General features: G+C 35.5%; 1 long non-coding RNA gene across 1 annotated transcript in view; it reads right to left on the minus strand.

Annotated features, from left to right (window-relative positions):
* The window catches only part of LOC136308629 (uncharacterized), a 65,862-nt gene that overhangs the window by 18,088 nt on the left and 34,118 nt on the right, over positions 1-13,656 (minus strand). The window lies entirely within an intron of this gene.

The following is a 13,656-nucleotide window of genomic DNA, read 5'->3' on the forward strand; positions in this document are numbered from 1 at the left end:
TGGGTGTCACGGTGATTTAATAAAGAAAGGCGTGTTAAGTGAACCGAATCTAGCAAGATGGGTTCCGTTGTGCGACACACTTGATAAGGTAATATTACCTAGTTACCGCGTATTGTCTGTGATAGGCACGGTGCTAAATAAACGATTTATGGATTGGTCCTGTTTATATCTCACAACAGCTCTAAGAAGTAGGTGTAATTCTCATTTTACACATGAGGACACCCGAGACTCAAATCAAGAAACTTGCCCCAAAGTCTTCTTAACAACTAGTCAGTGGAAGGACAAGACCTAAGGAAATCTGTGTCCACCTTCAAAAACGGGGCGCTATGGTAGGACTAAATAAATGATGTCAATATTTTAACACCTTAAAAACCAATTTTAATAGTTTCCTTGATAGAGTTAACCTATCTGCCAACAGACAACTGAAAATAAAAAAATTTAATTGCTGTTGATACTAAATAATTAGATAAGGTTATTTTTGATTGGTTACTGTTTTCCCGATTTCAAGTTATCATGAAGTTTCTAAAGAATCCAACAGCTTAAAATCTGTGGTATTACTCTGATTTTTTTCTTCCAGTTTTTGTTGCAAAGTTGTGATGAACCAAAACTGTTTAAGTATCCTAAGACTTATCATTGTGAGGGTTAAAACAATGACTGTGAAAGTGCCGGAAGTACGAAAAAGTAAGGAAATGGGAGAAGGCTGGCACAATTTGCATTACTGAAGTACGATTGGGAAATAAATGGATATTAATAATTTGAGATCAAGAAGTAACATGGCTGAGTAGTGTATGTGTGTCTTATATCTGTATGGTACTTTTGTGCACTAGTTAAGTGAGTGGACTCTGAAATCAAACTGCCTAAGTTTGAATCTCAGCTCTGCTAATTGCTAGCTGTGACCCTAGGGACTTTTTTTCACTTTGATCTTCTGTAAAAGGAGTAATGCTAGTACCTCATTGAGTGGTTGTAAGAATGTAAATAAGCTAATATATTAAAGGCATTGAACCATGCTTGGCATATTAGTAAATATTAGCTAATAGTCTTTAACATCAATCTTTCAAAATGGCTTAAGAATTGTTTTAAAAATCAAACTATAGTTAGTGCCATTAGGAAGTTAGCATTCGCGTTCAAGAATCCCTTAAAATGGTAAATTAGCCTCACCTATGATTTTTGCCAAATATGAGTATTGATTTCTGGCGGATGAATATGGATTGTAATTTGTTTTACCATGTCATAAGAGTAACATGAAATTGAATGCTTTTTCTAATTACTAAAGTTAAAAAATTTAAGCCAGCCTAAAATATATAAAGTAAAAACCATCCAAATATCAATTGTTCAGAGATAATTACATATTCTCTATATTTTAAAAATATAATGTACCTGTGGGCAGAATCAGCTAGAGGAAGTCTTGATAAGTTATATATTTAGGGAACTTATTTGCAAGATTGTAGTGAACTACACGAACTGGTAAATTTTTGATCTAGCTTTCTTTTGGTATAGTCTGTGAATAAAGTGACTGTATAAAATTGTGTTGTTATTGATAAATAACATTGAGTATCTACTATGTGTCAGGTTTTGTGCTAAGTACATACGCATTTTTCCCTTGAATCCTCATAACATATGAAGTGGGTGCAAATATTATCTCCATTTTGCACAGACTAAAGTTTATATAGAGGTTACTTTTAGATTTAAGTCCTGTTTTGTTTGAAATCTTAATTAATAAGCCCCATATCCTTCATTAAAGCCCCTTGATTCACTAAAATGGGAGAAAACAAATCAAGTAACATGGTTCCTATTCTTGAACAAAAAGCCTAAATGGGAAAAATGGTATTTTGCAAGTGAAGAACTTTATTTGACCGCAAGGGGGTGCAAATTCCTGAGTTAAATTTTAAAGGAAAAAAAAACCCACTTCTACTTCAGACCATCAAATTCATTGGTAAAAATCCAGGAAGCCTACCTTCCCCAAATTTTAATACTTCACAAAGTGATATAGTTTATGAAAATAAAACCCTCTATTATTTAGGTACTCAATTTGGGCAGTTTTCAGCTTTCTTTCATCTTGAATACAGTGAAGAGTTAATCATTCCTCCCCCACCCCTTTCACCCATCCAGTTTGTGTCTCTGTATATTTTTTTCTTATCCTAAGAGGAGAACTGAAGTCATAATTTAAAATGAAAGTTTTACTTGGAAACTGGAATGCGATCACCAGTTAAGGAATAGTAAATATGAATAGCGTGAAGAACAGAGGTCTTGTACTTTCGATGCTTGGTTTTTTTCCTCTTGCTATTTCTGAGTGAGCTACAACTGATGGATGTTGGTGTCAACATAATAACTTATTGAGATAAAATTGTGAAAGCTATAGGTCTTTTCATCTTTTAAGAAAGAATGAAGACTCTTAGAGAAGAAAACATTTTGAACAGTAACTTGAGAACTTAGTACATGCTATTGAATTTTCTTTAAAACTTACTTAAATGGGTACCTTTTATTTTCCTGTTGGTCTTCTTTCTCTGAGGTGTGGAATATCTACTGCATTTACGGTTAGCATCATCACAAAATGATGCATACCAATTTGGAAAAACAGTTATATGTGCAACATGTAAGGAAGTGTAGTTAGCATGACTACAACTACTTCTAAAAATACCCAGGGGAAAATACACTTAAGCAAAAACTTCCAACCTATAGTAAGGTTTTCTAATCAAAATTAAAAGTATACATGTTAAAAGGCCAATCTAAAATTTGGCTGTTGACAACACTAAACTATGCTTCTAAGGAACACTGCTGTTCTATGACCTAGTCCAATGATTCTGAAATGTTGAGAATTTGTTGAAAGTTATAAATCCTTTCTCTAGAATCACACATGTGAATAGTTAGCATAATTTCAGAGATGGATGATGGCTGATGGTTCCTGAAGTAAAACAGAGGAAAAAACTGTACATTTATATATATGGTAGAAGAATAATGGGCCTCCCCAAAATGTCCATGTCTCTGGATCTCTGATTGTGTTTTGTTACTTGGGAACGGATGCAGACAGAATTAAGGTTTCTACTCAGATGCCCTAAAAATAGATTATCCCAGATTATCTGAGTAGGCCCATTGTAATTACAAGGTTCTTCTGACTGAGGAAGAGGGAAATGAAAGAGTCAGTGTCAGAATGTAAGATCTGAGAAAGACTCAACCAGCTGTTGCTAACTTTGAAGGTAGAAGGGGGCAAGGACCAAGAAATGAGGGCAGCCTCTAGAAGCTGGAAAGGCAAGAAAACAGATTCTCTCCTAGAACCTCCAGAAAGGAATGCGGCTCTGCCTACCCTTTGCTTTTAGCCCACTGAGACCCATTTTATTTTTAAATATTTATTTATTTATTTGAGAAAGGCAGGGGGAGAGAGAGAAACAGGAACACTGAGCTGCTCCTGTATGTGCCTTCACCTGGAATTGAACCAGCAGTCTCCGTGCTCCGGGATGACGCTCCAACCAACTGAGCTATGTGGCCAGGGCCACGGAGACCCACTTTAGAATTCTAACCTCCAGAACAGTATGATGATATATTTCTAGAGTTTCAAGTTACTAAAGTTTAGAGTAACTTGTTATAGTAGCAATTGGAAACTAACATATACATAAACGGCCATTTTATCTGTGAATTGATATGTGGCTGAGGTAGTGAATATATGTACAACATATAGAGATATATTTCTTGGTTTTGCGAATTTCCTGATAGCTGGGATTATTTCTGTTCTTGTTTTGTGTCTTTAGCAGTTACTGGCATTGATAAATATTTAATAGGAATGAATGGTACTCAGCAGAGAGAGAGAGGGTCACTAATTGCTCTGCCATCTGAACAAATTTGAGAATCACGTTCTATGTATAATCTGTGGGTTAACCTTGTAAAAAATATAAAATAGTAAATATTTGTTATATATTTAATATGAAGGCTATTTTCTAATTGAAATTAATTGACATTTACTGAGTATCTATTATAAACATGGTATTGTGTTTTAAGACTGCTTTGTACTTACAAATATTAATCGACTTACAACCTATGCAACTTACGACCATTTGACCTTATTACCACAGTCGCTAGCCATGACTGCCCCTTGTCTGGCAGCGCAAGCGTTGCCCAGCTGGGTGTACGACAGTGCGGACCAGCTTCCGGCAGCACTACCATCTCCATATGAACCATTTCAACTGTTATCCCAGACTCGGTACAGCAATTTATGTTTTGTGTCTTGGATATTTTTCATCAAACCCCTCCCAAGATGTCTACCAAGAGGAAACTGTCTTTGCAAATATTAAACCAGTTGTACTGGTAATGCATTGTTTTACTTAAACCTGACGAATGTAAAAATAAGAAGCAAAATGGTGTAGAGATGATAAAAATGGCATAAAATGAACAAAGAAAATTATGATATATTACAATAATGAAAGAAAATTATGATAAAATATGACTTAAAGATTTTTATAACATCATTTCACAGTTCTGTACATATAGCCTACTCAACTTATGACCAAATCGTGTTACGACCGGTCTGCTGGAACTAATTGTGGTCTTAAGTCGAGCACTAGCTGTATTATCTTGTATTTAAAACATTGTGCTATAAATAGCTATGCTTAGGATTTTTACCCTCTAGAAATATTATAACTACTAAGCCAGAAGAATTACAATAAAGGCAGAAAGGACAAGGTTTCATAATAGGTGGTTTAAAAATGTTTCTAATCTATGTCCTGTATCAGTGGTCCCCAACCTTTTTTGGGCCACGGACCTGTTTAATGTCAGAAAATATTTTCACGGACTGGCCTTTAGGGTGGGATGGACAAATGCACAAGATAAAGTTATGCAGCCGGCGTAAAAAACTGTGGTATTTTTAAATATAATTGTCGAACTTACGAGACAAGCGTCAAGAGCGAGTCTTAGACAGATGTAACAGAGGGAATCTGGTCATTTAAAAAAAATAAAACATCGTTCAGACTTAAAGAAAACGGAAATAATGTAAGTTATTTATTCTTTCTCTGCGGACCGGTACCAAATGGTTCACGGACCGGTACCAGTCCGCGGCCCGGGGGTTGGGGACCACTGTCCTATATCATAGCTATTTATTTTCTACTATGAGTTTTTAATTTTTCAAGTTTAATATTTACCTGAAATTTTCAAATTAAACTTCTAATCATGGTAAGTATATTTTTAATACCAAATCTAGGTATTTTTCTGTACTTTCTATAACAAATTCATAAAAGATACCTTTTATCTTTTTTAGATCTGTGGAGTGACAGACCTCAAGATGGACAACTGTTTAATTAGATACAGCTAGCTATTAGTCTGCTACTGAAATCATAAACCTACACAACATTTATGAAATTGTTGGTAAGAATGTGATGAGTTTTTCCTACAAATCACTGGTCCACATTTCCTTTTCAAAGTGAAAGCTTATAGTTTATTTTAGATACTGACTATATTTTTGTTCTGCCAAATAACTTTGATAGTTTATTTTCCCTATAGCTATTTGTAACATTCAAAAACAATTATAAAATCTTCCTCAGAGGTTACTTAAATGGTTCATAACTGTGTACTTTAATTAAAGAGGTATCAGTTTAAAAGAACGTACAGTTTAGAAATAGATTTCTACAGTTGGGTAGATTCCTTTAATGAAAGATCAGTGCTTTATTATCTATAATATTGTGGATGATCCTTTAAAAATCATATAAGTCATAAACGAAACTAAAAGTATTTTTGTTTTTGCTTTAAGTAATTTTTAAAGTATGTCAATATTACTTACATGGGAGAAATTTTATGCTTGCATCAGGAAGTGCACTTTTGAGAAATTTACTTTGCATGGTTATAGCCTCAGTTTTCGGAAGTTACTAAAACAGAATCATACATGTATAGTGTTTTCAACTTTGGTTTTATTAAGATGGAGCTATGCCTGACTTGTGGCGGCACAGTGGATAAAGCGTCAACCTGGAAACGCTGAGGTTGCTGGTTCAAAACCCTGGGCTTGCCTGGTCAAGGCACATATGGGAGTTGATGCTTCCAGCTCCTCTCCCTTTCTCTCTCTCTCTCCCCTCTCTATAATGAATAAATAAAATCTTAAAAAAAAACAAAACAAAAAAAAACAAAAACAAACAAACAAACAAACAAAAAAAGATGGAGCTATAAGGTTTCTTCCCTATATGAAGAATTGTTTTGCTCCCATAATCTTAGCCCCAGATTATGGGACTGAACTGTAAAAGAACTGTAAAGGAAGTGTAAAATTCCTTTACAATTAATAATGGTTAATATTCATTGAAAAAGTTTGAACTTTTCCCCTTCTTTACCAATAAGTATACCTGGAATTGGATAAATCCACTAAACTACTTTCTAAAAAGTTAGTGTGACAATGCTGGCTTTAGTTGAAGTATTAACAGTGTTTTGCAATATTAAATACTACGTTTGAAAACATTGTTTTTAAAATAATGTAAATTTCATAAGAGCTTAATAAAGAAAATTTAGCCTATTCAGGTTTGGAGTCATAGACTCTTAATTGTGAAAACATGACTGTTAACTACCACCATTGTCAAAGTGCCCCCTGTAGCTATGCGCAACAAATTCATTTCCACTACATGTGATAACCCTTTAAATATGACCACTGTTATTTTCAACCAGAAGGCAACTGAAACCTCACTCCCCAAATATCCTTTTAATTTCTTTAATGGCTTTATGATATTAAACCCTTCACTATTTTGGCTCCCTTCTTCTGGTTATTCTTTAGTTTAATAGGGCCTCTTTTAAAAAGTGACACCCAGAATGGTAAGTCATAAAGCATATTTGGTCTGAAATATATGAAGGGTTGGTTAACTTTTTTGGCCTAGCCATTAAAATGTTTGTGCTTGGGGAGCAATTTTAGGTAATAAAAAAGATTGTAAAATAAAACAAATAGGTCTGTTCTTGGCTCTTTATCAAAAGAAAATTGGAAGGTTTTAATAAAGTAAATGTTACAATGGATGAAAACTTTTAAAAACTACAACTCATGACTCTCAGAGACTTTACTTACTTGGGACGAGCCTAATACTGAAAGTTGAGAGGACAGGGTACCAGGAATCTATTAACATTTATTTCTTATTTTTAATAAACAAAAAATGAGACCCTCTGTTCTCTCTAGAAGATATGACTGAGGATGCATGACCAAGTTCTCTCTGGCAGTTGAGAACTACATTTATATACTTAATATGTGAAAAATTATTTCTTATAGAACAAATCCATAGGGAAATCAGAATAAAATATAGTACATTCTCTTTTAGCAAAAAGAATGCTTATGTGTTTAAAACAATGTGTTTAAAATTAACTTTTTAAGGCAGCTCTGAAGAATTCATTTTAAATAGGTGAACAGTTTACAGCTTTTGTGGGAATACTTTTTCTGTACTTTCCTTCATCATCGGAGTAGGACCTATGTTTTTAATTTAAAGCCTTTAATTTTTGCTGTTAACATTTAATTTACTTGATGATCCCATACTGTCAACTTTTGACCCAGTGAACTCAGGATGGTATAAACTGCAAAACTATTTATATAGTACGGTCGATACAAAATCTTCTCCTGATAAGAAATTCTTGTAGCATATGGCTAAATCTAATACTCCCCCATGCACCTTTATTTTTACTCGTTTCCTTTCCTTTTATATAAAATTGAAATTCCTAAAGTTTAATTATTTAGATGTAAAAAATGTTAGTACATACAGTTGCATAGAACTTTTATTTGCCCTTAAAACAAGACCTCTGGACTTGCTTTTGAATATTTCTCCCCTAATATAGTTACATGCATTAAAGAAAAATTTTAAAAAATCAAGAATGATTGGAAGGCGTTCCTTCTGAAGGCCCTTTAACAATATACCACCTTTTTTCCTCATTCCCAGTGATAAAGGAAGGCTCTTATTAGTCCTTTGTATATTAGCATTATTGAAATTAATTCATTTATTATCATTGAATTGCTGTTTGTATCTTATAAACTAGAGGGTCTATTTTGTAAGCATCAGAAAGCAAAGTAGGAAAGACTTGGGAGACAATGGGATCCCTCTGATTCACCTAGGTCACACTATTACTGTAAAGGTATCCATGAGAGTACATTAACTTTCATCATTTTGAGGATAAAGACAGGGTAGAGACTGAAGGAGCATAAATAAAGTATTGTCTATGACAGTGGAATAGGAATGAAAGAAAGCTCAGTTTATAGGGAATCCAATTCCTGATGTGGTGTGTTGTATGTGTTTTAAAGAAATTCTGGTGAAATAACAAGTGTACAAATTATGTTTGATTAATAAGAATCCTATTATTATTTATTGAGTTGTTTAGCATGCAGCTTAATAATTATCATGGATATGTTTAAATAAGGCATATTTATTTACTTTACTCAAAAATGAACAGATAGTTAAGCAACAACTGCATTGTGCTAAACACTATTGGGTACAGGGTTATAAACAAGATTTCTTATCTCTGGGAATAGTGCAAGCTGTGTACATTTCTGTATAAACCTTTTTTTGTGTGTGTGACAGAGAGAGAGAGTCAGAGAGAGGAACAGATAAGGATAGACAGACAGGAAGGGAGAGAGATGAGAAGCATCAATTCTTCGTTGCAGCACCTTAGTTGTTGATTGATTGCTTTCTCATATGTGCCTTGATTGACTGTGGAAGGGGAGATACAGCAGACTGAGTGACCCCTTGCTCGAGCCAGTGACCTTGGGCTCAAGCTGGTGAGCTTTGCTCAAACCAGATAAGCCTGTGCTTAAACTGGCGACCTCGGAGTCTTGAACCTGGGTCCTCAGCATCCCAGTCCGACACTCTATCCACTGCGCCACTGCCTGGTCAGGCTCTGTATAAACCTTTATAGTTTGCTAATAAGGTAACATGGTTTTCATTTCATAATTTAAAAACTAGGGGCAATGCAGTAAGATTGCTTTATTATCATTATTCTCTTTTAAATGAAGTTTTTGTTTTCATTTCATAATTTAAAAACTAGGGGCAATGCAGTAAGATTGCTTTATTATCATTATTCTCTTTTAAATGAAGTTTTTGTGTGCTTTTACAGTCATGGTGGGAAATAATGAGATTCTGGATTTGGGAAGGGCTAGGGATAAGAGAGAAGTCTAGAATGACTCCCTCGTCCCTGTTGTGGTTGTAGAGTACAATGGTGGTATAATTCACCAGGATAGAGACGAATAGAGGAGAACAGGGCTTTGGGGAGAGTGTGTGTGTGTGTCTGTGTGCAGTGTGGGGGGATGGAACACTGAGAAAGGAGAAGGCAGTGAGAAACTCATAAAGACATAATTGAATATGGGAGATTAAGTGGCAATGGGATATCTATGTAGAGAAAGAAATTCAGTTGGGAGCTCCACATATGTGTCTGAGGCTTAGAAGAAAGGCCTGGGCTGGATGTGGAAATCACTAAATAGGCGATATTAAGGGGATAGTGTATGCCGTTGCTCCCAGGGACTGAATATAGTGAGATGAAATGAGGATCAACATTAGTCAGTGGGCAAAGAAGAGGCAGTAAAAGAACTGAGAGGAACTAGCAGAAGGGTAGAAGGGGAGCACCAGTAGTGCTCAGTGTTAGAGAAGCCAATGGGGAGAGGTTTCAGAATGAAAGAAGCCAGTAGTATCAGAAGATAAAGACAGGTCAAGTCAATTGAAAAGATCATGGGATTTGGTAATTTTGCTATTAGTAATGTTTGCCAGAACACTGTCAATGGATTGATGGTGGCAGAATTCTGTTTGTGTTGTGTTGAAAATGTATTAAAATTGAGAAAGGTTACAATAGATTTATATTACTCTAAGGCTCTTCATTTCTTCTTTAAAACAGAAATAAAGGGTGATAACTATGGGGAGTAGGTTACAAAATTGAGATCCTACAGGGAAGAGAATTTAAAATGTGGGGGAAAAGTCATCAGAGAGGAGAGATAAAGGTAAAGCAGGACTCTGTAGGAAAAGAGGGACTATGGGATCAAGGGTGCACATAAAGGAATTGACTTGGAAAGAGAAGAAGGATACTTTTCCTCTGATTAGAAGGAAGGAGGTGAAGATAGTTATATGTATAACTGGTAAATGTGGAACAAGAAGATGAAGGAGGTTCATAACTGATTTTTTTTTCTGATAAAGGAAGCATAACAGAGATAAAGACATAGGTGAAATAGCAAGTTAGAGCTGAATTAAGATGGTATAAATATATGCTCTATGGAATGGGACAGGGTATTAGCTAGGGGACAAGGTTATTAGCAGGAGAGACTGATGTGCCTGGGAATCTAGCCTGATAGGAAAAGACAGGAAGCTATGTGGGAGATTGTGATTTGAAAGAAAAGGGAATAGTTGAGCAATGGAGGTTAAGAAAAGTAACAATGCAGGTGTTTAGGGAGTAATTGAGTGGCAAAAAATGACTAGGACAAGTGGTTGTGGTCAGAGATTAACATATTGGAGTCTAAGGCTGTGGAGCAATTTCCTGGTAATCAGAATATTGAGGGTGTGGAATATATGTTGCTGAATGAAGTAGATGTTGGCTGGTAGAGTCGAGAATTCAAGGTTGTGTCCTGGCTGGGTGCTTCCGTGTAGTGTTTTTCAACCACAGGTCTGTAGACCCATCCACTAAAAATTAGTGCCAGTCCACAAAAAAGTTAACCACCCTGATATTGTATGAAGATTATAGACCAAATTATCTTAGTTGAATTCACTTATGCTTAGGGTGATTTCTGCTTTAGTGGTCATGGAAATAATTCTTCTATTTTCACTGGTCCCCAATTGTAAAAGCATTGAAAACCACTGCCTTAGTGGATAAAACGTCATCCTTGTGTACCAAGGTCATGGGTTTGAGTCCCAGTCAGCACAGGTACCAGAAGCAATCAATGAATGCATAACTAAGTGGAAAAACTAAGTGGAACAATGAGTTCATGCTTCTCTCTTTGTGTCTCGCTTTCTAAAATCAAATGAAAAAATTCCAGGTTGTTGGATGGGTTGTCTATATGGACATTTGAAGTGTCACACAATGGCAAAAAATGTAAGGAGATAGATACTGAAAGCCAAGTGCCAAAGTCCTTGGTGAATAAGAGAGTGAATGATTGGGCAATTAAGTAATGAGAATGAATAAAAGGAATAAAGGGTTTCTAAGATTGTTGATTTTTTTCCTCACAAATTAAGAGTCATGAAGGCAAGGACTATGTCTCATTTTATACTGCAAATATTAAATTAATGAATAAACATTATGTCATCATTTAGCGTATTTATTCACATTGAATAAGTATGAAAATTTTGGGTTTTTCTTATTATAAGCAGTTAAATATTCAGCTATAATTTAATGGCTGCATATGTATTTTGTTGTAGAATATAAAGATGTGCCATAATTTAAACAGTTTCTCATTTTAATTGCAACCAATTCATTTTCTACTGGTAAAGGAACAATCTAATAGTTAAATTTTGGCTTATTTATTTCCTTAGGATGTAGTATTGGAAGTGGATTTTTTTGGTAGGGTCTTCTTCATGGTAAGCCCACTATCACTATTTTAGGCCTATTTCTAACAGGTTTGTTTATGTGCATTCTTATCCTATACTGAATTGGAGTCAGAAAATTGGATGGTTTTGCTAACAGCCAAAAGAGTGAGAACTGGTCCTTCTTCATGGGAATAATGATGTGAGTTTTAAAAACTTGGAATGAAGGCCCTGACCAGTTGGCTCAGTGGTCAAGTGTCCTCCCTGCATATGGAAGTCCTGGGTTTGATTCCTGGCCAGGGCACACAGGAGAAGCACCCATCTGCTTCTCCACCCCTCCCCCTCTCCTTCCTCTCTGTCTCTCTCTTGCCCTCCCGCAGCCAAGGCTGCATTGGAGCAAAGTTGGCCCGGGTGCTGAGGATGGCTCCATGGCCTCTGCCTCAGGCGCTAGAATGGCCCTGGCCACAATGGCGCAACATCCAGATGGGCAGAGCATCGCCCCCAGTGGGCATGCCGGGTGGATCCTGATCGGGCACATGTGGGAGTCTCTCTCTCTGCCTCCTCGCTTCTCACTTCAGAAAAATACAAAGAAAAATAAAACAAAACAAAAAAGACTATAGTAGTCAATTCAGAAATGCATATTCAAATTAAATAAAAGCCTCTATAATTAATCTACATTTGTTGACATCCAGTTTTAGGAGATGTTTTAATCATGAATAATCGTCAAGTCATTGCTCCTCAAGCTTTTTGACAAAAGTGTTGTTCAGGGGTCCCCAAACTTTTTACACAGGGGGCCAGTTCACTGTCCCTCAGACCATTGGAGGGCCGGACTATAAAAAAAACTATGAACAAATTCCTATGCACACTGCACATATCTTATTTTAAAGTAAAAAAACAAAACGGGAACAAATACAATATTTAAAATAAAGAACAAGTAAATTTAAATCAACAAACTGACCAATATTTCAATGGGAACTATGCTCCTCTCACTGACCACCAATGAAAGAGGTACCCTTCCAGAAGTGTGGCGGGGGCCGGATAAATGGCCTCAGGGGGCTGCATGTGGCCCGTGGGCCGTAGTTTGGGGACCCCTGGTGTAGTTAATAGCAGAGAAGAATGAATAATTGCCTAGAAGTTCGGTCCCAGGTTAGAATTTTCTTTAGTTTCATATTTTGTCTTAAATTTAATATAAATGTTGCATTGTATACCATAATAATCTGATGTGTGGTATAAAAATACTGCTTATAAATTTTTTCAAAATCTCTAAGTAAAATTGGTATCTGAGAAGATGCTTCATGTTTATTCAGTCACTTTTAACACCCTGGCATGCCACAAGCCCTCTTTCCCCAAACTGGACTTTCAGAGGCAAAGTTCTAGGCTATTTCATGGTTGTATAATATGCTCCTTTTCATTTTTTCTTCTAGAGTTTAGCCAAGGCTACTTATAGTATGGCAGGGAGTAGATTAATTGATGCTTGCTCACTTTGAACCTGAGAGTGTCACAAAGACTCTGAAAATTCAATATCATCTCCAATAGACTGTACTATAAGAAACGTTAAAGTCCTTCACACAAAAGGAAAGTGGTACCACATGGAAATATAGATCTAAGACTGGAACAGTGAGCACTATAAAAGGTAGATACATGTGAAAGATTTTTAAAAATTCTCTTTTAAGATAATAAAAATTATAACAATGTATTGTGGGGTTTATAACACACATAAGCAAAATACATGACAAAAATAGTATAAAGGCCAGGAGGAATAAAATAGAAATATGATACAAGGTTCTTTTGCTGTATGTGAAGTGGTGTAATATCACTTTAAGGTAGACTGATAAGTTGAACATGTAGACTGTAAATCTGAAAGCAAACAGAATAATAAAACAGTTATAGCTAATAAGGCAACAAAGGAGGAAAATCAGTAACAGCTCACTGGAATATCAAATATTTGAAAACAAAATCACATGCTTCTCTATAACCCATTGATTACATAAGGGCTCAAAAGCGAAATTAGCATTTTGAACTGAAAGAAAATAAATATACAACATTATCAACTTTTGTATAAATGAAATGCCTATATTAGAAAATACAGAAAATCTCAAATCAATGGCTTCAATTACCATTTTAAGAAACTAGGAAAAAAAAACTAGAAAAGAAGTGCAAATTAAACTGGAAGCAAAAGAAATACAGTATTAAAGATCAAAGTAGGGATAAATGAAATGGGAAACAAATCAAT

Source organism: Saccopteryx bilineata, chromosome 6, assembly GCF_036850765.1.
Source record: "Saccopteryx bilineata isolate mSacBil1 chromosome 6, mSacBil1_pri_phased_curated, whole genome shotgun sequence".
In the NCBI taxonomy this organism is placed as follows: domain Eukaryota; kingdom Metazoa; phylum Chordata; class Mammalia; order Chiroptera; family Emballonuridae; genus Saccopteryx; species Saccopteryx bilineata.